The sequence below is a fragment of the Tenrec ecaudatus genome, chromosome 15, assembly GCF_050624435.1.
Source record: "Tenrec ecaudatus isolate mTenEca1 chromosome 15, mTenEca1.hap1, whole genome shotgun sequence".
Classification (NCBI taxonomy): domain Eukaryota; kingdom Metazoa; phylum Chordata; class Mammalia; order Afrosoricida; family Tenrecidae; genus Tenrec; species Tenrec ecaudatus.
In genome coordinates this window covers 86,966,533-86,989,392 of record NC_134544.1, presented here as the reverse complement: position 1 = coordinate 86,989,392, position 22,860 = coordinate 86,966,533, and the positions used below count along the sequence as shown (strand labels likewise).

The window sequence follows — 22,860 nt, the reverse complement described above, 5'->3', positions numbered from 1 at the left end:
TGTTAGGAAACAAATAATTATTAACAAATTCTCAACAAAATGAATTCAAAAGAAAAAGAAGTACAAAGTGAGGTAAGGGTCTTGCTTCATTTTTCTGCAGGTAGATATCCATTTTTTCTGGTACCATTTATTAAAGATGGCATCTGCTTCCCATTTAATATTTTTTGGGACCTTATCAAAGATCAGTTGCTTGTATGCTGATGTTTTTACTTCTGGGTTTTTGGCTCTTTTCCATTGTTCTGAATATCTGTCATTATGCCAGTACCTCTCTGTTTTGACTACAGTGGCTGTAAAGTATGTGTAAAGTTAAGGTAGAGCAAGCCCTCCGAATAGCCTGATTTAAATACTTCCCCTTTCCTCTGTAAAGAATGCAGCCTAAACCCTGTGGAACATCTTTACTGTCTTTGAGCCAGATTTTTTTTACCAGTATTTTACTGTGGCATATATCTCAATATCAAAATCTATATAAATGCCTATATCTGTAGATTATACTTCCTTGAGCTTGTGCCCTTTCTGAAACTTTTTCCAAGTGCAGTGGACTTAGTGGTTAAAATCCTAATGTAGTTGACTGACACACTGAGGGAAACCAAGGAGGGTATTTGCAAAGTCACTATATAGCCAGAGCTTTCCTTCTGCGTGAGATCACTGGTATGTGATGTCACATGACTACCTGTGGAGAGTTTCCCATCTTGACTGAATTGAAGGCTTTTAAATTTTGTAGATTTATGTCAAGAAAACTTAGAAACACAGGTAAAAGTTTGTTACCCACACTCATTACAGCTACATGATAACTATCCTACAAGAAAGCATTAATGAGACACGGGCTCTTCATTTTTAAAAAAAACTTTTTTATGATTTCAAACTTTACAGAGTAAATTGTATTCCATTGAATTCATACATTGATTGCAATTCTCAAGACATACCAGCATTCTTCCCACTTCAGCCCTCCTTGTGTTTTTATATTAGTCCTCCTTCTTTCCTATTCCTTCTTGCTTTCAAAAGTTCTGATCCATAAGCAAAAGCTCTCCTTTTGATTTAGTATGGTTGATTTTTCTAAGGAGTGCATACCTCTCAGATGTAATTTTTCCCCTCTGAGCATGTATATTGTTGGGCTGAAACCTGAGTCAGAGGAGTGAGTACAGTTCCAAGAGTGAAGAGTCACTAGAGGCCATAATCTGGGGATTCCAAGTCTACATCAGACCAGTAAGCCTGATCTATTTTATGATTTTGGTTTGTTCCACTTTCTTCTCCCACTCGAATCAGGACCCTCTTTTGTGATCCCTTTAGAGTAATTAGCAGTAGAAGCTGGGCACCATCTAGTTCTTCTTGTCTCAGGGTTGTAGTGGTTGATGGTCCATTCATCCTCAGGATGAATTGTCCCACACACCTTCTATTTTCTTTATTTTTAATTTATTGTACTTCTGTGCTGTCACCTGGGGGAGGGGGAGGTAACAAAGAGAATGCAAGTGTGGCAGGCACAACTGGCAAGTAGGTGGGCACTCTACTGGTTGGAACATCTGTGATCCAGAAACAGGTTCAGCTCTCTTTCAGGCACTGAAAGCTGGAAGAGCATACACTCTGCGGAAGTCTGGAAGGTCATTTGCCCCCAAAATGGTGGGCCATGTCAGTAGAGGGACAGCAACACAGAACATGGGTACCCATATGGTAAGTCCCAACTGTCCTTTCCCACACTTGGCCCAGGCCAAACTCCAGCACCTCTTCATTTGTTTTGAAAGCGTTGTTAAACTAACTCCAATGAAAGGTTTCTTGTTGAAAATTTCTCATGTTTAACAAGATCTGACATCCAATATAAGATGTTCCACATTTAATTCATGCAAAGGGCTTCTTTCCTGTGTGAAATCTCTGATGTGCTGTAAAGCATTGCGTCTGGCTGAAAGCTTTACCACACTCACCACAGACATAGGGTTTTTCTCCTGTGAATTTGTAGATGAATTTGAGATTTCCTTTAAGAATGAAGCTTTTGCCACATTCACTACATATATGGGGTTTCCCTCCAGTATGAGTTCGCTGATGAACAGTGAGAGAAGTCTTCTGGATAAAGCCTTTGCCACACTCACCACATACATAGGGGTTTTCTCCTGTGAATTTGTAGATGAGTTTTGAGATTTCCCTTACAAATGAAGCTTTTGCCACATTCACTACATTTATGTGGCTTCTCTCCAGTATGAGTTCGCTGATGAACAGTGAGAGAAGTCTTCTGGATAAAGGCTTTTCCACAGTCACCACATACATGGGGTTTCTCTCCAGTATGAGTTCGCTGATGAACAGTGAGAGCAGTCTTCGTGATAAAGGCTTTTCCACATTCATCACACACATGGGGTTTCTCTCCAGTATGAGTTCGCTGATGAACAGTGAGATCGTTCTTCATTAAAAAGGCATTGCCACATTCACCACATACATGGGGTTTCTCTCCAGTATGAGTTCGCTGATGAACAGTGAGAGCATGCTTCCAGATAAAGGCTTTTCCACATTCACCACATACATGGGGTTTCTCTCCAGTATGAGTTCGCTGATGAACAGTGAGAGAAGCCTTCTGGATAAAGCCTTTGCCACATTCACCACATACATGGGGTTTCTCTCCAGTATGAGTTCGCTGATGAACAGTGAGACCATCCTTCCTGAGAAAGGTTTTTCCACATTGACCACATACAAAGGATTTCTCTCCAGTATGAGTTCGCTGATGAACAGTAAGTTTACTCTTCCTGATAAAAGCTTTTCCACACTCAACACATACATGGGGTTTCTCTCCAGTATGAGTTTGCTGATGAACAATGAGAGCAGTCTTCGTGATAAAGGCTTTCCCACATTCACCACATACATAGGGTTTCTCTCCAGTATGAGTTCGCTGATGAACAGTGAGAACATCCTTCCTGAGAAAGGCTTTTCCACATTCACCACATACATGGGATTTCTCACCAGTGTGAGTTCGCTGATGAACGGCAAGCTTACTCTTCCTGATAAAAGCTTTTCCACACTCAACACATACATGGGGTTTCTCTCCAGTATGAGTTTGCTGATGAACAGTGAGAGCAGTCTTCGTGATAAAGGCTTTTCCACATTCATCACACACATGGGGTTTCTCTCCAGTATGAGTTCGCTGATGAACAGTGAGATCGTTCTTCATTAAAAAGGCATTGCCACATTCACCACATACATGGGGTTTCTCTCCAGTATGAGTTCGCTGATGAACAGTGAGAGCATGCTTCCAGATAAAGGCTTTTCCACATTCACCACATACATGGGGTTTCTCTCCAGTATGAGTTCGCTGATGAACAGTGAGAGAAGCCTTCTGGATAAAGCCTTTGCCACATTCACCACATACATGGGGTTTCTCTCCAGTATGAGTTCGCTGATGAACAGTGAGACCATCCTTCCTGAGAAAGGTTTTTCCACATTGACCACATACAAAGGATTTCTCTCCAGTATGAGTTCGCTGATGAACAGTAAGTTTACTCTTCCTGATAAAAGCTTTTCCACACTCAACACATACATGGGGTTTCTCTCCAGTATGAGTTTGCTGATGAACAATGAGAGCAGTCTTCGTGATAAAGGCTTTCCCACATTCACCACATACATAGGGTTTCTCTCCAGTATGAGTTCGCTGATGAACAGTGAGAACATCCTTCCTGAGAAAGGCTTTTCCACATTCACCACATACATGGGATTTCTCACCAGTGTGAGTTCGCTGATGAACGGCAAGCTTACTCTTCCTGATAAAAGCTTTTCCACACTCAACACATACATGGGGTTTCTCTCCAGTATGAGTTTGCTGATGAACAATGAGAGCAGTCTTCGTGATAAAGGCTTTCCCACATTCACCACATACATAGGGTTTCTCTCCAGTATGAGTTCGCTGATGAACAGTGAGAACATCCTTCCTGAGAAAGGCTTTTCCACATTCACCACATACATGGGATTTCTCACCAGTGTGAGTTCGCTGATGAATGGCAAGCTTACTCTTCCTGATAAAAGCTTTTCCACATTCACCACATATGTGGGGTTTTTCTCCAGTATGAGTTCGCTGGTGATCAGTGAGAGCAGTCTTCCTGATAGAGACTTTTCCACATTCACCACATATGTGGGGTTTCTCTCCAGCATTGAGATCACTCTTCCTGGTGAAGCCTTTCCCACATTCACTGCATATATAGGACATTCCTGCCACATGAGAATCCTGATGTCCCTTGAGGTATGACCCACTTTTGAAAGTTTTCCCACATTGCAAACATTTATATAGCTTTTGTCTTTCATGACTTTTTTGATAATGTTCATTGAGTTTGAACACTTTCTTGAATTTTTGCCCACACTGACTGCATTCATAGGTCTTACCTAGTATATCAATAATCTGGTGCTCATAGAGCACAGAGTCCTCGATGAAGGTTGTTCCACATTTATTACCTGTGTGTGGTTTATCAATTTCATCAGACTCCTGATGTTGAATGCATTGTGACTTCATGAGCCTGGGTGGTTCACACTCAGGGAATTTCATTTCAGTACAAAATCGCTCTTTTTCAATGTGGAGAAAAGTTTTCTCATCTTCACTGAGCACAACTGACTTCTGTATTTTGTTGCTTCTGTTCTGATTTAATTCTAGAATGATTAAATCTGATTTTACAATTTTTTCATGTAATCCAAACATCTCATCATTTTCCTTTGGAGGAAAATTATTTTTATGCTGAGGATATGTATTAAATTTAGAGCATTGTTCTATTCTGTCCATGCGTCTTTCAAATTGCAAGTGCTCAAGCAAATGATCATCATCTTTCTGGATTTCTATAAAAGAACAGAACATTAACTCTTTTCAACATCTTGGTTTACAATGGACCCCTTAAAATACGCATTGATACAAAGTAGATCTTTAGTGACAATCCTCTTTTATGAATATAAATAAAACACTATCCTTAATGTTTATTGCCCATTGAATGAAATACAATCATGTAAACAATTCAAATGATAAAAAATAGTTTTTATAGAAATCAAGTTGGATATGAAAGTGATGAATAGACACAGATTTGATATTTGCTTAAAGAAGTACATGAAAACATAAAACAAACATAACAGAAGGAAGACATTGAGACCAATAGACCACAGGAGTGATAAGACTTGCTAATTCCAGTGATTAGAGGTTAGATGTATTCATTTCATCCATCTTTACTGAAAGACAACTAAGTACTAGACAAAGTTGGAAATGTAAAACATGCCAAATGTTCTACTTGGGAGAAAACCATTTTTTACAGGTATATATGAAAGGGACTAGGGTACAGAAACACATTCTTTATGTTAATGGAGCCTGTATTCTAGCTCACAGCTCTCATCTTACAGTGTTGTCCTTGGTGGCGTGTAGGTGGCTGTGATGCCAGAAGCACTGCCACCCAGTGTTTAAAATACAAACAGGATCACCCATGGTGTACAGGTCTTAGTGGAATCTCCAGAAATAAGGACTGGGAGGAAGACCTGGTGATCAACTTCTGGAACATGAACTCCTCAGGTTTAATGGCAATGAAGTAACACTGAGGAAGTACTAAATCCTTAAAGTACAGTCAACAGTAATGATGTGGATGGAGGAAGAGCTTTGGGGACCTTCAATGCTTGACATGGCATGACTGAAAATGAGAAAAAAATAGCTGCTAACATCCTCTAATCATTGGAAAATGGCACACATGCAATATTATCAGGAAAAATTTGCAAGTTGTCAAAACAAAACGGAACGGTAAAAAATTGATAGTGTATGCATTATTCAACTGTAATAGACTGGTACTGGCTATTTTTAATTAGGTAATCAAGTGGTTTATAAGGCTGAGATTGACAAATTCAAGAAGATTGGCATCATATTCATTATCCAAAAGCACACTTCAGTGTCTTCCCTGATGTATAATCTTGTCAGTGGTAGGCTAATATTCATATGCCTGCAAGCAAGACCAGTTAGTACAAGTGTTATTTAGTTTTGTGCGCCAATTAAAGCAAATATAGAAGCATTCACTAAGTTGGAGAAGAGTCCCAGTCACATTCTCTTAATTAAAAATCATGGCCACAATATCCTCTCATTATAGTGCTACCTTAATGATACCTCATACAAGCACAGGGCTAATTACTATCTGCCAGCAGCTTTAACTACAAAAGCAGACATGTTGTTATTGTTCTCCCCGCTCAGGAGACAGTTACTCCACTCCACCTACCCTCAGCACTGGTCTTAAGTTGGTCATCCAATTATTTCAGGGATCCCCAAGGTAAAGATCCTGCCTACCTTGTTAGGTAGGTAGGTGTCTGCCTGTGCATGTGGGGGGGTGGTGGTGTAGCAGGGGGAGCTGCATGCCATGAGATTATATAAATTGGTGAAAGAATGCAAAGCCTTTTTATTTCTGCTCTTCAATTACACAACTCTTCTTTAGGAACCATCCAGAAGGCATTTAAGAGACAAAGTGATAGTTGATTCCTTTAGTGACAGCAACAAAGAGAACCTGATTGCTTTTAAAGCTAGGCATCTTTCAGCTGAGTAGCAAGAAGTCAGGCGCCTGAAGCAGCTGTATACTAACATCTTCCTGGAGGGCAGTTGTGGGGAAAACTCTATCTGGAGATTGCGCATTAGCAATTCTACCTTTGGAGCTTGTGGAGGTTTTCTTCCAACACTAGTACTGGTCTCCCAAGCCCTGTGGTCAGAAGTATAGAGATAAGGCTGCTCACACTTTCATCTAGGTTCTGTTTTCCACAATAAAGAAATTGATGGGAGAGGGGATAAAGGAGAGCTGATATCAAGGAATTCAAGAAGAAAATGTTTCAAACTGTGGTAGCAATTGTACAGTACTGCTCCATGTAATTGAACTATGGGATGTAATGATATCTCTAAGAGCACCCCCAAAAATATATTTTTAAAATATGTATTGAAAATTTCACATGAATTTTTCAGCCTGACATTGATCAATCATACAATGATGTACACTGATGAATGTAAAATTTGGGGAGAGTATCAGTAGTTGGAAAATGTGACCTTAGGAATAGAAATGACACGCAAGTTTACTGATAAAATTTTGGTACTAATGATGAATTCATAGCAAATTCCTTATTAAACACCAGAAATGGAAACTACACATATGGATCTTTTGGAATGGAACAAATGGAAATCATATCAACCACATCTATAGAAAGAAATGGTGGAGAAGCTCATTAGTCAAAACACGCCTAGGGGTTAACTGTGGAACAGATCATAAATCGCTAAAATCCAAGTAGAAGCTAGCCAAAGTAGCTAGAGCACAAGCTTAGAGACTATGTAAAGAATAAACTTGAGGAATAAAAGATTGACTGAGGACTAATGACAGAGACCAGATGGGATGTGGGATGACATGAAAGCCAACTTACACATGGAAATCAAAAGGCTACTCAAAATACAGAAAAGAAAAGAGAGCAATATTGAATATACTATGCATTGTTTGAGTAACAGCAATAAAATCTATTGGAATATACTGCAAAAATATTCTTTAGAAGCAGCAACGGTCATCGTTCGTGTATTGGAACCTGTTAAGAAATAGTGGGTCTAAGGAAGGCACACTGTAAACTAAGGAATACACAGCAGACATGTGCATAATGAAGAAAGCAAGAATATAAGATGCTGATTGGAGGAACAGACAACTTCAAATAAAAATCTTCCAGGTAAAAAAATATTGAAGGTACAGTGCTAAAGTATGTTCTAAGCTGATAACAATTTTCTTGCTAGGAAGATGATTTTAGATACCTAAAAATAACAGAAGTCATAAATGTGTTTCACCAAAAGGAGTAAAATATGGAGAAACATGTCTGTTAAAGAATTCCAACAGAGAAAGCAATTTGGCCATCTCTCTAAGAAAACAGAATAACTTATGTCACCTGCATGAAGAAAACTTTAAAGGAACAGGACAACAAACAAGAAAATGGACACCAAAACCTTTAGAGAAACTCCGAGAGGGGAAGCTAAGGAAGCCCAAAGGAGACCTGCTTATGGTGGGGGCTCAAGATCCAAGATGGTGCTGCACAATACAAATGGCAATCCACTCTTACTCAGTAGGGGATGAATGTGCTGAATTCAGAGGACAGTTATAAATTAAGAGTTCTCTGTTTGGAGAGAGGCTTGCAAGATAGATTTTCATAGTAAAGTGGAAACATAAAAGAAGGGAATATTTCAGAATGTTAAAGAAAATTATGGCAGCAAACATATAATAGTGTAAAACAAGAAAATAGAAATCTAATCTCATAAGAGCTACAGGTGCACTTCCCTCAACATCTAGGACAAGTGAACTCTCACATTCAAAGTAGCACACACTTTTATGCAATTTCGGACACGTATCATAGATATGAGGCCTTCTCCTTGTTGAATCAACTACCCCAGCCAACTCCCCTTAAGGTATTTTGACCATGCATCTGAAAAAATTCCACTATAGCTTGCTTCTACTACCAAACACAGTTCTCTTGTTCCAACTGAGAGAAAGCTTCTGGGGTGACAACTAGATAACCTGTTTATGAGAAATTACAGACTCTTAGACACCAACATTAACGTAACGTTTGTAAAGCCTGTAGAATTTTGTATTTCTAGGAAAATAATGTTCAAAGGAACAAAGTAAATAGTGTTCTCTCAAGGGTAAAAGACCTAACCCACTAACCTAGGATGAGACAATGCAATGAGAATCGACCTCTTTGAGAATACCACAAACACCGCAAAGTTTTTAACACATAAGACAGGAAAAGCCAGTGACGAGGTCAATGACTTGAGAATTCTCCTCACCAATGGAAACCAGGTTGCGATAGTTCTCCAACATCACATCCTGATATAGGGTCTTCTGAGCAGGGTTCAGGAGCTGCCATTCCTCCCGGGTGAACTTTACAGCCACATCGTTGAATGTCAGTGGTTCCTGTAGTAAGAGGAGTCTACTAAATGAAGTATTTTCCATTTGAAAATTAAAAAAAACTCTTACAATAAAGAAAACAAAACAGTAATAAAAACTACAGTGGTAGTTCATTCCATAATGTGCCATTAACCAAGGACAGGGTAGAAAATATCTGACCTTATTTCTTCATTCGCGACCATCGGCCCAGAAAACTAGCCCTATTTTCAGAAAGAGCTCCAGTGTTCTGAGAAATAAATGTTTTCAAATACGCATTCTCCAGGTCAAATAATGTGGCCCCCACAATAGCTAGCTCTCCATTAAGGAGCAGACTTAAAGGAGATCCCATAGTAGAGGAATCATTTCTGTGCCTGGCTACTTCACTGTGCCTGAAAGTTATCTGGAGGTCAGAGAAATCAGGTTCTAGAGCCAGCCCAACATAAATGTAGCAAATGCCTGGGGAGGGCACAGGGCCGGTTTGAAGTCAACTAACACTAGGTCAAGATGGTAACTCAGCATCTTGCTTGTTTATAATTTTACCCGCTTATGATATGACCCATTAACTATGTACATGCTACCTGCATGACATGAACGCCTTATGGAAAGATGTGTAAGCTCCATTATATATCCCCATTGGAAAATATATTCACTCTCTCAGTCCTGACATGGGAAGAGAGCCCCTGTGTCCGGCTGTCTGCTCTCTGTCTTTTAATATATGCCACAATTGCAATGTCACTCCTGAGGATCACTTTTGGAGTGTTGGGGACCCTAGTGCCCGAAAATAATGCACCCACTCATAAAATTAGAATTTTGAGGTCCAGTAACATTATCTGAATGTTCTAGAAATAGCTCAGCTTTACACTCACACAAAGTAGATAAACACCTATTTGTTATAAAATGGAATTAGGGTTTCTACCGGCATCACCATTATAAGAGGCTCGGTACCTTCAGTGACAAGAAGTATCAGGAACAGTGCAGATCGGGGAGGTCAAACATACCTCAACTCTCCAACATTTTTTGTCAACTCTAAAACAAGTCAGTCCTTCCACACCACTCTGTCTCACTTCTGGGTTTGATAATCTGTTGCTGTGGTCACCCAACACTCAATAGATCAAAGCGGTCTATTAATGAACAAGGTACAACTCAGGATCAGGAACAAGAAGCTATAACTCAGAACCAAGATCAGAATGTTCACAGATATTATCTCCCTTCCTGAGTGCAGAACAACTTTCTAAGCTCTTAATGGCCACTTTAGGACAAGCTCCTCTGGACAACCTTAGGACAAATTCTCCTCAGCCACCTTTGGACAGAATTACCTTTACTTTAATTGCAAGGTCCTCTTGAACCTGCCATCTTTCACCACATGCTCTCCAAGGGGCCCTCGTAGTTCTGTTGGGTGGACCTCTGGAGCCCTCCCAACCTTGCCTAGGCAGGGAAGGTGCTAGGTTGACCCAAGAAGCCATCATATCAAGAGGGAGAGAGAGAACTGCCTGCAGGCATGGTTTGAGAAGAGACAGAGAGAAATTAGCCTGTCATCTGAACGGTTGATTAGGTTTTGTTAGCCCCTGCAGCCACACAGTCCAGAATGAACCCACGGATTAGGGATTTGCAGCTTCCAGAAATTCATGAGCCATTTCTTTGAATGACAACTCTGAGCCACCTGTGTGAACTTACTTGAGAGCTTGCTCCACTCCATGAGCCAACAGCGTGCTGTCTGACCTTCCCAATTGGGTTCCTCAGCCCCTGCAACCTATTATGTGACCAGATTCAACAACTTCACCTTGTGGACTACTGTCCTGGTGATCTGGTTCATCAGCCTTTGCAAACACATCAATGAGGAGAACCCTTCAGACCAGCGGTTCTCAATCTATGGGTCTCAACCCCTTTGGGGGTCGAATGACACTTTCACAGGGCTTGCCTAAGATCATCAGAAAAGACATATTTCCAATGGTCTTAGGAACCAAGATACCGCTCCTCTATCTGTATCCAGGAAGTCCACCCACATGCAGATACGCCCACATTCGAGTACCGGGCGTGAAGACTATTACCCATGCTATACATGCTTCAAAACAAAATTTCATTTTTTTGTCATTAGAAAGAAATATTTCACAATATATAATTACATATTGTTTTCTGATTACTCACTATGTTTTAATTATGGTCAATTTGTAACAATGAAAACACATCCTGCTTACATTGTGATTCCTAACAGTAGCAAAATTACTACAAATTAGGAACGAAAATAATTTTATGATTGGGGGCCACAACGTTAGGAACTGTATTAAAAGGTGCGGCATTAGAAAGGTTGAGAACCACTGCTCCAGAGTGATACCTGACCTATGGACTTGGGACTCACCAGCTTCCACATCTTGAAGAGTTATTGACTTGATGGCTGTTTACTTTTGTGAGATACAGCAGGGCAGATCATGGACATCCTGAAGCTCTACCTCATAGTGAAGGTCTACTGCTGGTCCTGCAAAATGAACTGTAAGATTCTTGCATCAAGAGCTGTCCAATGAAGATGACGACCAGGGCAAAGGAGACACAGTGACAGGTCCACACAGAGCTTTCCAGCCAAGATCGTGGAACAGGCCGGCAAGATCAAGAGGACAGTATCACTAAGGAGCTGATATAGATGAATTGAAAAAGATGGAACCAAGAAATGAGCTTCTATTCAGAAGGCACAATGTCTGAGAGGGACAGAGAGAACAAGCCTGCTCTGAAGAAGAGCAAATCTGCCTACATGTTTCCTTAATATGAATCCCAATGTGTAGCCTATTGATTCTGTTAGCAAGTTATATTTTGTTACTTAATAAAACTTGTACCTGTGATTCTGGACTATAATTTCTATGTGGCCACTGAAAAAAAATGAATGATCTGAGAAGGAGAGAACTGTGTAAAAATAACTGCTGTCAGAACTGGAAAACCATTGGAGGGTAGATCTATGTTTAAGTTCTGCCTCATATGAATCAGGGCTAATGCTGATGGTTGGTTCTCTCTCCTACATCTATAATTAGAGGAAGTGAGAAGCCGTCAACCATTTTTAAATTAGTATTGCTACAAGGCCCATTTCAGATGCATTAATGAGAATGCTGCAGTTTGGGAGATTATTCAACACCACCTTCAGAAAGAAACATTACGGAAACTTACTCAGACAAAAAACCCATGGAATAATGGACTCTCCTAAAGAAGTGATCTTATTTCTCCTTAAAAACTGAGCATAGTGTTAAATTTGAATGATTCTCATGGGTTGGCCATAGAATAATGAATTATTAGTTGAAAGCTAATATCATCCAAAGAATCCTTAGTGATGTATTATGTTCAATGTCAGTAGTTTAGTGTTATTCCTGTGATCAACATATTCTTAATCTTCTCCATCTCAATGTTGAAGTCAGAGTCAAAGTTTATCTCTAACTTCTGCTATTTCAAATTTCCACTTTCCAAGGAACCAAATCAGTATTAACAGGCTTCTGCACTTCCAGTAGGAAATACAAAAAAGAAGAAAATGCAGCAGAATTACCTGAGCCTTGGTCATTTTCTTTGGTCCTTATAACACGGCCAGCAACTGGGATGCTCTATGTTTGTCTTAACTCTATCAGCTCCAATGATGCTCACAAATTTCAGTCTCTCATGAGGACATCCCAGAAATAATAATACCCAAACCAGGCACTTCTTCCTTCTTCCTCTAAGCTGCTGGTTGGTGAAAATCTGCAAGCTGCTACAATGCGAGAAATTTAGTTCCAGATGCTGTAAGGGTTCCTGTCCATCTTCTTAACACAGTCCCCAATACTGTTAACGGTCTCCTTATTGAGTGACAGAAAACATGTTAATACCATGAGCAATAAAAGTGAAAACTCATAATTTTCAGATCTGAGTAAAAGATGACTTTACAATAAATAGGGATTGGATAATCAAATATACATGTCAAAAAGAAGAAACAATAAATCTGGACCACTACCTCAAAGCACACAGAGAATTAATTCCTTACTGTGTGACTCTCAAGGAGAATGACAAATCAATGAACCTTTATGATGATTATGTTAATTAAAGCATCTGGAAAATTTGAAATGAGCTATATAACGAACTATTATAAACTGAAGATTATTTTGCTGGAGGAACTGTAAATTGTACAATCACTTTAGAAACACTTTAAAAATCACCATCAAGTAGAGTTACACATATAAGCACCCGATAGGACAAAGGAGAACGGTTCTACAGAGTTTCCAAGACTACAGAGCCACGACAGGCAGCTAATGGGTTAGCAGTCCAACACTTACCACTTGTCAAAACCACAGCTCCATATTAAACACATATATCACCTATTAGTTTGAAATTTAAATATGTATATATGAAGTAAGAAGTATACATCCCCCATAGTGAGTGCACTTTTGAACTCCAAGACAAATAACATTTTTAATGTAGCATTATTTACAATAACCCAATGCACTTAGTTTGCCTGTACGCCTTTCTAGCGATAGCCGCATAACTCCTTCCAAATGTGTAGGTGGGTGTGTCGTTCGACAATGTGAATGAGGAAAAGGAGATCTGGTGGCATAGTGGTTACTGTTGGGCTTCTAACAGCAAGGTCAGCAGTTGGAAACCACCAATTTCTCCTAGAAAGAAAGATGGGGCTTTCTCCTTTCACGAGTGACATGGCTTTCTAGTCCACTAAAGAGTCACACTCTTGGAAACCCACATGGGGCAGTTGTACCCTGTCATATAGGTTTGCTATGAGTCAGTGTTAACTTGATGGCAGTGAGTTTGGTTTTTTGGTTTAAGAGAATTGTGAAAATTGCCAAACAATAGATTGGTACCCTTGAGACTTGGAGTTATGCAAATAAGCTGCCTGACAACCTAACCTGGAGCTGAGTCACACTGGACATCCTGGTAGGTTTAACTGAGACATTTCTGAGACACAAATTGGGATCTCACTACCATCCAAAAAAAAAAGAGAGAGAGAGAGCCAGGAGTAGGGGCCTTTGGATCCCAGATTCTTGCATTGAAACTCTTCAATGTAGAAGACAGAGAGCTGTGCCACAAGAGAAGAAGTGATGGGGAGAAGCAGCAACACAGACATGGTGGCAGCAGAACCAAGAGACTGAGACAGAGCAGTGCAATTCCCAGGCCACAGAACAAGAGAGCTGAGTGCCTCTGGGCAGGAGGTTAATACATGAAGTGGTATACATCTGAGTATTTATCTGGGGAACCAGATCTGCCAACCTACACAGAGTTCCATGAGGCTAAGGGACAGAGTGGGCACTTATCTGCAGAACTAAAAGACCTTTGAAACACTTGCCCATTCAGGACAGAAGCCAAAGGGCTGCAGGGCCTGACTTTAGCTGCAGGTATGGCTGTCAAGATGCTGTCCCAAAGTAGAACTGTATCTTGAGTCATTTAGGATCCAAATTGTGTGTTAGGGTACAAAAGTTACCCCTATGCCAAATATAACTTAAGGAGAACATTTATTGAACTTTAAGAGAAAACAAAAGACAAACACACACCGTATGGATAAGTGAGACCATTAGCACGAGGTCAAAATAACAACTGAGTATTCACAGCCTGGGCCCTGGGTAACAGGGCAGAGAAGAAAAGGCATGTCCCAGATCATGACTGGTGGCAGATCAATACATCACAGGTACAGGTGGGACTTCAGCAGCAGGAAAGGGACCATAATTAGGACGTGCACCTTATTCAATAGAAGAGCTTACAAGACTGGTCCAGGACCTTCATACACAAGCAATCAAGGCAAGACTCATGACAATGTCCCTTGTTCCGTCCTCAGTAAGGTGACCTCCATCAAGCATACACCTAGGCAGGCCCATGGAGAGGGCTGGCTGCAAAAGAGTGCAGGCAATCTACTTTCTCATGCATTCTCCCGGAGGGGGAGATGCTCTGTATCATTGGTTAATGATCAGAGAGAATTTAATGGCGGCTTAATCAAAGTGGGGACGCAGCAAATGGACACTGAGGTATCACTGTAACCCAAACCTAAAACCCCACTCACTGCCATCGAGTGGATTCCGATTACAGCGCCCCTTTAGGAGAAGTTGGAACTGCCCCAGGTGGGTTCCCGAAAGTGTAACTCTTTACAAGGGTAGAAACCCTGCTTTTCTGTCCAGGTGTGACTTGTAATTCCGAACTGCTGACCTTGCAGTTAGCAGCCCAATCTGTAACCACTTAGGCCACCACTTTTTGCAAATTGTAGGGCTCAGAACTTAAGAAGCTCTAATACAATTATAAACGGTTGTCCATCCAGTGAATTCTGTCATTCAGGGAGAGGCGCAAAGCCCTCTGGCCCTGATGGGCAGGGCACCCCGGGTGATTGTGTGTGGGCGCTCTCCCCGTCGGACCCCAGAAACCATGGCTCCCGCCTGCTGCCCTCCCCCCCCCCCCCCCCCCCCAGCTCCTCTGCCCCGCCTCGCCCTCAGGAGCCCGGGTCCTGACGCCGCACGTCCGCGCGTCGCTCGCCCTGTTTCAGAGGCAGACACGCACTTGTTCTCCTCACTTACCGTCGTTCCGACAACTTACACTACTTCCCAAAGGCTCCACCGCGCCGCCGGTGCGCAGGATCCTCCTCAAACTCCCGCTGCAACTCCCGGCGCGACGGGGATGCTGTGCGTGACTATGGCGGCCGCCAAAGGCCGAAATACACGCCAGATGCTGGCGACACGCACTTCCGGCCCCGCCCTTCACAGACTTGGTGGAGGGCGCCATGCTTAGATACTTGCTGTACAAGAGGAAAGAGTGAGTGAGTGAGTGAGTGAGTGAGTGAGTGAGTGAGTGAGTGAGTAAGTGAGTGTGTGTGTCCCACTTGTTCTAATTTCATACACCTTATTTGCAGGGCCTTACCCATTCTTTGGTTGGGAAGGACAAAGCAGTGGACAGAAAGGCCATATAAAAGCAATCCATCACTCCACTCTGGTTCATGAGGTTAGTCACTCACTTTCAAATACATATATATTTTTTCTGCTGTGAAATATCAACTAGTTTTGGAATTTTATTGTTTGGGATCATTTAAATGATGTTTTCACTGACTTTCATATATTTTTTCAATATATATATGTACATATATATACACACTATACTTTACATTTCTCATTATACAGTCATAGCTATAAAACAGGAAGTCTTGGTCATTATCTCTGATGTTCAATTTGGTAGGGTGGTAACACATGTCTAGCTAACACATGAAATGTGATCAATATAAATAAAAAACTGGATTGTAAATTTTAAGGTTTGTTTTTTGAATCGTCACAAAGTAGTGCCATCAAGTTATTGCTAATTTATTTATGAATTAAAAACTCATAAAAATTTAAGGAATGTTTAATAACCTGTGGGGAGATACTCGTTTATGGTGTAGTTTAATTATTTGAGTAATTCACAGTGGAATAGATTTGCAATCAGCATAAAGGTGAGTACTATAAGCTGGAGGTCAGATATACCACTACCGTTCTCCAACTCCTTCACCATTTCTAAACCCATCAGTTCTCTGTGCTTCACTCCCTGCTCAGCTGGGTTTGACAAATCCATCCACTAGCTGCACAGACTCACACCACACTCACAGGTATGTAGTTAATTGGAGGTTGGAAACAGGTTATACATTGGGATGAAAATTAATTTGAAATCAGGGGCTCGAGTGGGAAAAGAATACTTTGAAAATGATGATGGTGGCATATGTGTAAATGTGCTTGACACATGTGAGGAACATATGGATTGTGATAAGAGATGTAAGAGCCCCCCAAAAAGGTATTTTTTAAAGAAAAATAATCATTTGAAAGTAATAAGATACAAATTGTATGTAGTTGGCTAACCAGGGGAGCTTTCAAAGCAGATAAACCTTGGAACAAAAATATTCCCTGTTGATACAATTCTTGATCAGAGCATTGGACAGTTCTCTACCAGTGGGGTCTCTGCTGCTCACTGGTCTAACTCCAGGTCAGTACAGAAGTTCTGCATTCGGTCTCTGCACTAGCAACCTCTCTACTGCTATGTGACCTAGCTCACAGGCAGTGGATAGCAGGTTTCTCAGCCCTTTCCTGATATCTACATTGGGTAGCTCAGGTGCCAGAATCCCTGCCATCAGATTCTCTGCTACTAACTGACCTGGAAGATCTTCTAGTCAGACCTCTCCACTGTACTGCCACTTGACTCACTACCTTCCTGCAATCACGGGATCACATCTTAAACAATTAAGTTTACAGACACGGTATCACATTTGTGACCATTCTACTTACACATGGCTCTGCATTATGGTCAACGTACTTCCCAGCCAGTATGCTTTCTGTCATCCAAATGACTCAACCACAACCATCACCCATTTGTTGTTGTTACCTGCCATCCAGTTGGTTACAACCCCATAGGGAACTGTACACAACAGAACAAAACACAGCACGGTCCTGCGCTTTCTTTACAATTGTTCCCATGCTTCAGCCCATTGTTGTAGACACTGTCAGTCCAGTTCCTTGAAGGCCTTCTTCTTTCCATACCCCTTCACTTCACTCCAAGTTAGTTTGTCCTTTGAGCAATCCCAGGTACTTTCAACTGTCTTCTTCAGGACCACAGTTCAAATGGATAGATTTTTTTGGTCTTACTTTTTCAACGCCAAACTTTTAAAACTCACATGCAAATCATTTTTCAGGCACTAAGTTAAAATTTCACTTTTGGGCACTGAAGGTTGTCAGTTCTCAGCAGAACTCTAGGTCTCTTGGCAAAGCAGAGCTGTGGTCTAAAGATGCTATTGCTCTGTGTTCTCCTGTGCCAAGTGACAGTTCCCTAAGGTGGGAGATTCAGATATCTGACCTGGGTCTACAGGGATGGTTGTAACTGCAAGTGATTGACAGAGACCAATTATCTTTATTTACAGGAGTGCAGCCTCAGCAGTCGAGAACAGGACTGGTGAAGCCCTCCCAGAAGCAGTCCCTCACCTGCACTGTCTCAGTTTTCTCCATCACCAGAATTTCCTGCTGGAACTGGATCTGCCAGACCTCAAAAAAGGGACTGCAGTGGATGTGAGTGATATGCTATGGTGTAGTACAAGTTATAACCCATCCTTCCAAAGCCAGAGACACACTAGGAATCAGTTCTTCCTGCAGTTGAACTCCATAAACACTCAGGACACGGCCATGGGTTACTGTGCAAGGAGCACAGTGAGGGGATGTCAGTGTGAGCTCAGACACAAACCTCCCCTGCAGGGGAGACATGGGCAGCAGGGGGCACACAGGACCCACTGAGCACAGACGTGTTAGAATGAGCACTTCCTCTCTTAGCTCTCAGCATCCCCCGGATAGTTTTTCTCTAAATTTCTCCTCACTGCAGGCTTAATAGGAGAAACTAGCATTCTCTGTTTGTAGTCCAAATATTAAAAGTGACCCCGACCCTTCATTGGCATCCCATATGATCAATTTTCCTTCTTGGCATACAGATTATCATGGTTATTATCATTTATCTGTTCGTCAAAACTTGTTGAAGGGTCAGGTGTCTGACTGCTTTGCTCCCTCTGCAATGTGAGTAGTGACTGGCTGATTTTCTATTATCTGAGATAATTACTGTGGGGACACCTGGGGCTGAACTTGTGACATGTCATTAGTGATGCTTGCTACTCATTGTCTCGGTTTATGCAGACACAAGTGTTCCAGGCAGAGAGAGATCTCTAACATAGGAAACAGGGGAACTGGAATGACCCGTCTGGTTGGAGGTGTCATTTTTGAGATTACTCTTTGGAGCATAATGAAGCAAACATTCAATGGAAGGAAACTTTAATTTTAAAAATAGCAAATTTGCCACAAGAGGAAGAAATTGCAGACTAACATCTCAGAATGCTCTTTAGAATTGAGAATAGTGGGACTTCTCACATATTTTGAACCTGCGATCAGAGAATCCAGTTCCTAGAGAAGGACATCCTGCTTGACAGAGTGTCAGCAAAATAGGGGAAAATGCTTAATTAGATATACAGAGAGTGGCTACAAAATTGTTCTCTAGGAATAAGTGGGGACAGTCCAAGATGTGGCAGTTTATGTTTTTTTTCTGATGTACATAGAACCATGATGATCAAAGCTGACACCAAAGCACCCAACAACATCTCTGATGAAGTGTGGTGCAGAATGTTTAGATTAATGCTGTTTAGTCAAGTAATTACCTAAATTAAGAATATATTATAGTTTTTTACATTCACAAAGTGTTAAATTGTTTAATGTTTAACATTCAGTACACATACCACTCCTTATTCAGTTTACCTGTATGGCTATTAATCAGGAAAACAATGTGCAATACATACATAATAAATGTGATATACAAATGAATACAATTGGGGACTCCACTATCATCCACAGTTTCCTGCAAAACAGAATCTCACCATTTAGACAAATGCAGTCCCTCCTCCTCTTACTTTCCAGGCATCTTTGGGAAATGATTCACTAGACCTTACTCTCAGGTATCTCTGGGTGAGTGTGAATCACCTGTTATATGGTGAGCAGAATAGAGTGTAATCCTTCACAGAGGGACTCCACATAGACCAATGGAGTAAATTTTAAAGTAAAAATTATATGCTTATACAACTGAGGTAAACTTATTTTATATAAGAGTATTAATCCCTAATAAAATGTAAAAAAAGAAAAGAGGAGAAAAAAATGATTAGGGCAAAGACTGTACAGATGTGCTTTGTACAATTCATGTATGTATATGTATGAACTGTGATAAGAATTGTATGAGCCCCTAATAAATTGTTAAAATTAATTAAAAAAAGAGTATTAAATCCTCTTAAGTGAAGTAACCATTAAATAAATGATTCTGTAAGAATTAGATTTCCGAGGCGGCGGAACTACGCGGGCGGGAGGGAAGCTGAGCCGCCGCGCACTGGCCTAGCTATGTCGGAAACGGGTGACGAGCAGCCAATGGAGACGACCGGCGCCACGGAAAACGGGCACGAGGCCGCCCCAGAGGGCGAGTCGCCGGCCGGGTCCGGCACCGCGACCGCGACCACGACGGCGACCGCGACTGTAGCCACCACGGCGACCGCCGCCACCCCGGCCGGCAATCAGAATGGCGCCGAGGGAGACCAGATCAACGCCAGCAAGAATGAGGAGGACGCGGGAAAAATGTTTGTTGGTGGCTTGAGCTGGGATACCAGCAAAAAGGATCTGAAAGACTATTTTACCAAATTTGGAGAGGTCGTTGACTGTTCAATAAAAATGGATCCTAACACTGGACGGTCAAGAGGATTTGGGTTCATCCTCTTCAAAGATGCGACCAGCGTGGAGAAGGTACTAGAGCAGAAGGAGCACCGGCTGGATGGTCGGGTTATTGACCCTAAAAAGGCCATGGCCATGAAAAAGGATCCGGTGAAGAAAATCTTCGTTGGGGGTCTGAATCCTGAGGCCACTGAGGAGAAGATTAGGGAGTACTTTGGCGAATTTGGAGAGATTGAGGCCATTGAGCTTCCCATGGATCCAAAGTCTAACAAAAGACGAGGCTTTGTTTTTATCACCTATAAAGAAGAGGAACCTGTGAAGAAGGTTCTGGAGAAAAAGTTTCACACTGTCAGTGGAAGCAAGTGTGAAATCCAGGTGGCCCAGCCCAAAGAGGTCTACCAGCAGCAGCAGTACGGCTCTGGGGGCCGTGGAAACCGCAACCGAGGGAACCGAGGCAGTGGTGGTGGTGGTGGAAGTGGAGGTCAGAGTCAGAGTTGGAATCAGGGCTACGGCAACTACTGGAACCAGGGCTACGGCTACCAGCAGGGCTACGGGCCCGGCTATGGCGGCTACGACTACTCGCCCTATGGCTATTACGGCTACGGCTACGACTACAGTCAGGGTAGTACAAATTACGGGAAGAGCCAGCGACGCGGTGGCCACCAGAATAACTACAAGCCATACTGAGGCCGTGGCAGGCACGACAGGTGACCGCGCCGCTCCGTTTGGATATCAGTGAACACAATTATGTACCAAATTTAACTTGGCAAACTTTCTATGGCCTGTCCCATGTGCATCTTATTTAAAAATTTCCCCCTGGAAATCACTCTCCTGTTTACTATTTCCAGAGCTAGTTGTGTTAGCAGCGTGTGGTGTATCAGAGGCCGAGCAGCATCGTGGGCCTAATTTAACACCAGGTTCCCCCAAACCCGAGGGGTGGGTGTGCGCCCTGCTGCTGCTCTGTATCCGGGGCCTGCAGGCCCTGGTGGGTAAAGAGTAAACTTGCATCTTAGGAAACCAGTGTCACCTTTTTTCACCTTTTAATTTTATATTATTTGTGTCATACATTTCCTGTTAACGGAAGTGTTAATTTTACTGTACTTTTTGGTACCTTTTTGGGAATCTAATGTATTGTAAGGTATTTTACACATGTCCTGATTTTGCCACGACCTGGATATTGAAGCTATCCAAGCTTTTGGAATAAAAATTTAAACCCCCCCCTAAAAAAAGAATTAGATTTCCACGTGCAGAAGAATGAATCCGTGTATCAGATCATGTCCCCCACCCGCCACACACAGGCATACAACTAAAAATATCCAAAGATCTAAGCATGAAAAATAAAGTCATTTTTAAGTAAGTATAAGAGTGTGATTTAAAATTTTTATTTAATGAGAAATAACCATATGACAGCAGAAGCAAGAAGCATAAACGACAAAGTAGGTTAAAGTCTGTCTTATCACAAAACTGGCTTGTGACCCAAGACCAGAGGCACAAGTGTGGGTAAAAATACTAATAATTATGGCTAACGGGGGCTGTATAATCTATCTGTGGGGTCAGTTAAATTAAAGACATAAAAGTTAACTCAGAAGCTTATGATGAGTAAATTTTGTTATCAAATTGTTAATCTTCAAAGACTTTTTTTAAACTAAGGAAATAGAACATGGAACACATTATGAACTCTGAACACAATGGAAACCTGCAATGATGGGCACATGTGTGGATAGAAGAACTGAGGAACTGTTCCCCATTGGGACATTGTGCTCACCTATTCTTTAGGTATGAAGAGTTGTCCTCTGATAGTTTCATAGGAAAATCTTACAAATTTCACCCTATAGCATTGAAGTAGCCTACCTCAAATTCTTTGTTTTTTCCCCCTAAGAGCTCAAAGAACATGGACAAAGAGCATGAGGTGAGTCTCTGGGGGATACACAGCTGAAATTTTAAGAATTCCATTTGTAGTTTTACACCTATAAAGTTAAGATGATAATGGTGCCTCTACCCACATTTGTGTATTTATTCAAAAATGCAATAAAGTGATGTGTTCTCTCCATATAGTATAGTAAAATTATACATACCTTACTTTACCCAGAATGCAGTGTCCTTCCAAAAGCACATCCAAAAAGCATCAGTGCCATTGAGTCATTTCCTCTCAAAGACACAAGGGGCCAGAGTAGCACTTCCCCTGTAGGAGTTTTAAGTTGCAAATCTCAGTGGGAGTGGAAAGCCTCATCTTCCTCCCAATGAACCACTGGTGGTTCAAACTGCTGACTTTGTAATTAGCAGCCCCACTCATCATAAACAACACGCCTGAGACTCCCTATGATACTTAGGACATTCTTATCTGCTCTTGTGATGACCTTCTCAGCAGTCATGCACTTCACTTACTGGTGTCAACCCTTCCTTCTGCTGATGAAACAACCCAGCCCTGGGAGAAGTGCCTCAACTCTGGAATTCCCAGGTGTCCAAATTCAATTATCAGGACTGAACACAAGTCACCTTTGAGTGCTGATCCGGGTTTTCCTTGTTACTATGTTAAAAAGTGATTTTACAGAGAAAAAGCAAGCGTGAATGTGCATGGTGGAGAGACACAGTGGATGTGTGTGAGGGTTTTGCTGACTGGAATGTCCCTATGTTTGCAGGTGTCCAGTGTGAGATGCAACTGGTGAAGGCTGCGAGAAGCTGGAGGCAAACTCTTGGGGGGAAAAACTGTCTACTTCTTGGACTAGTGGGGCAGGATCATCTCTTCCTTCAGCTGAGGCAGGGCCCCATGGAAGGGTGCTGACAGCTCAAGGAGCGGATGCAACAAG

General features: G+C 41.7%; 2 pseudogenes; one reads left to right on the top strand and one right to left on the bottom strand.

The window, feature by feature from the left end:
- The window catches only part of LOC142427574 (nicotinamide phosphoribosyltransferase-like), a 158,756-nt pseudogene extending 143,175 nt beyond the window's left edge, over positions 1-15,581 (bottom strand).
- A 4,148-nt stretch (positions 15,582-19,729) lies between these two features.
- On the top strand, positions 19,730-20,968 carry LOC142427288 (heterogeneous nuclear ribonucleoprotein A/B pseudogene; annotated as a pseudogene).
- Positions 20,969-22,860: the final 1,892 nt, after the last annotated feature.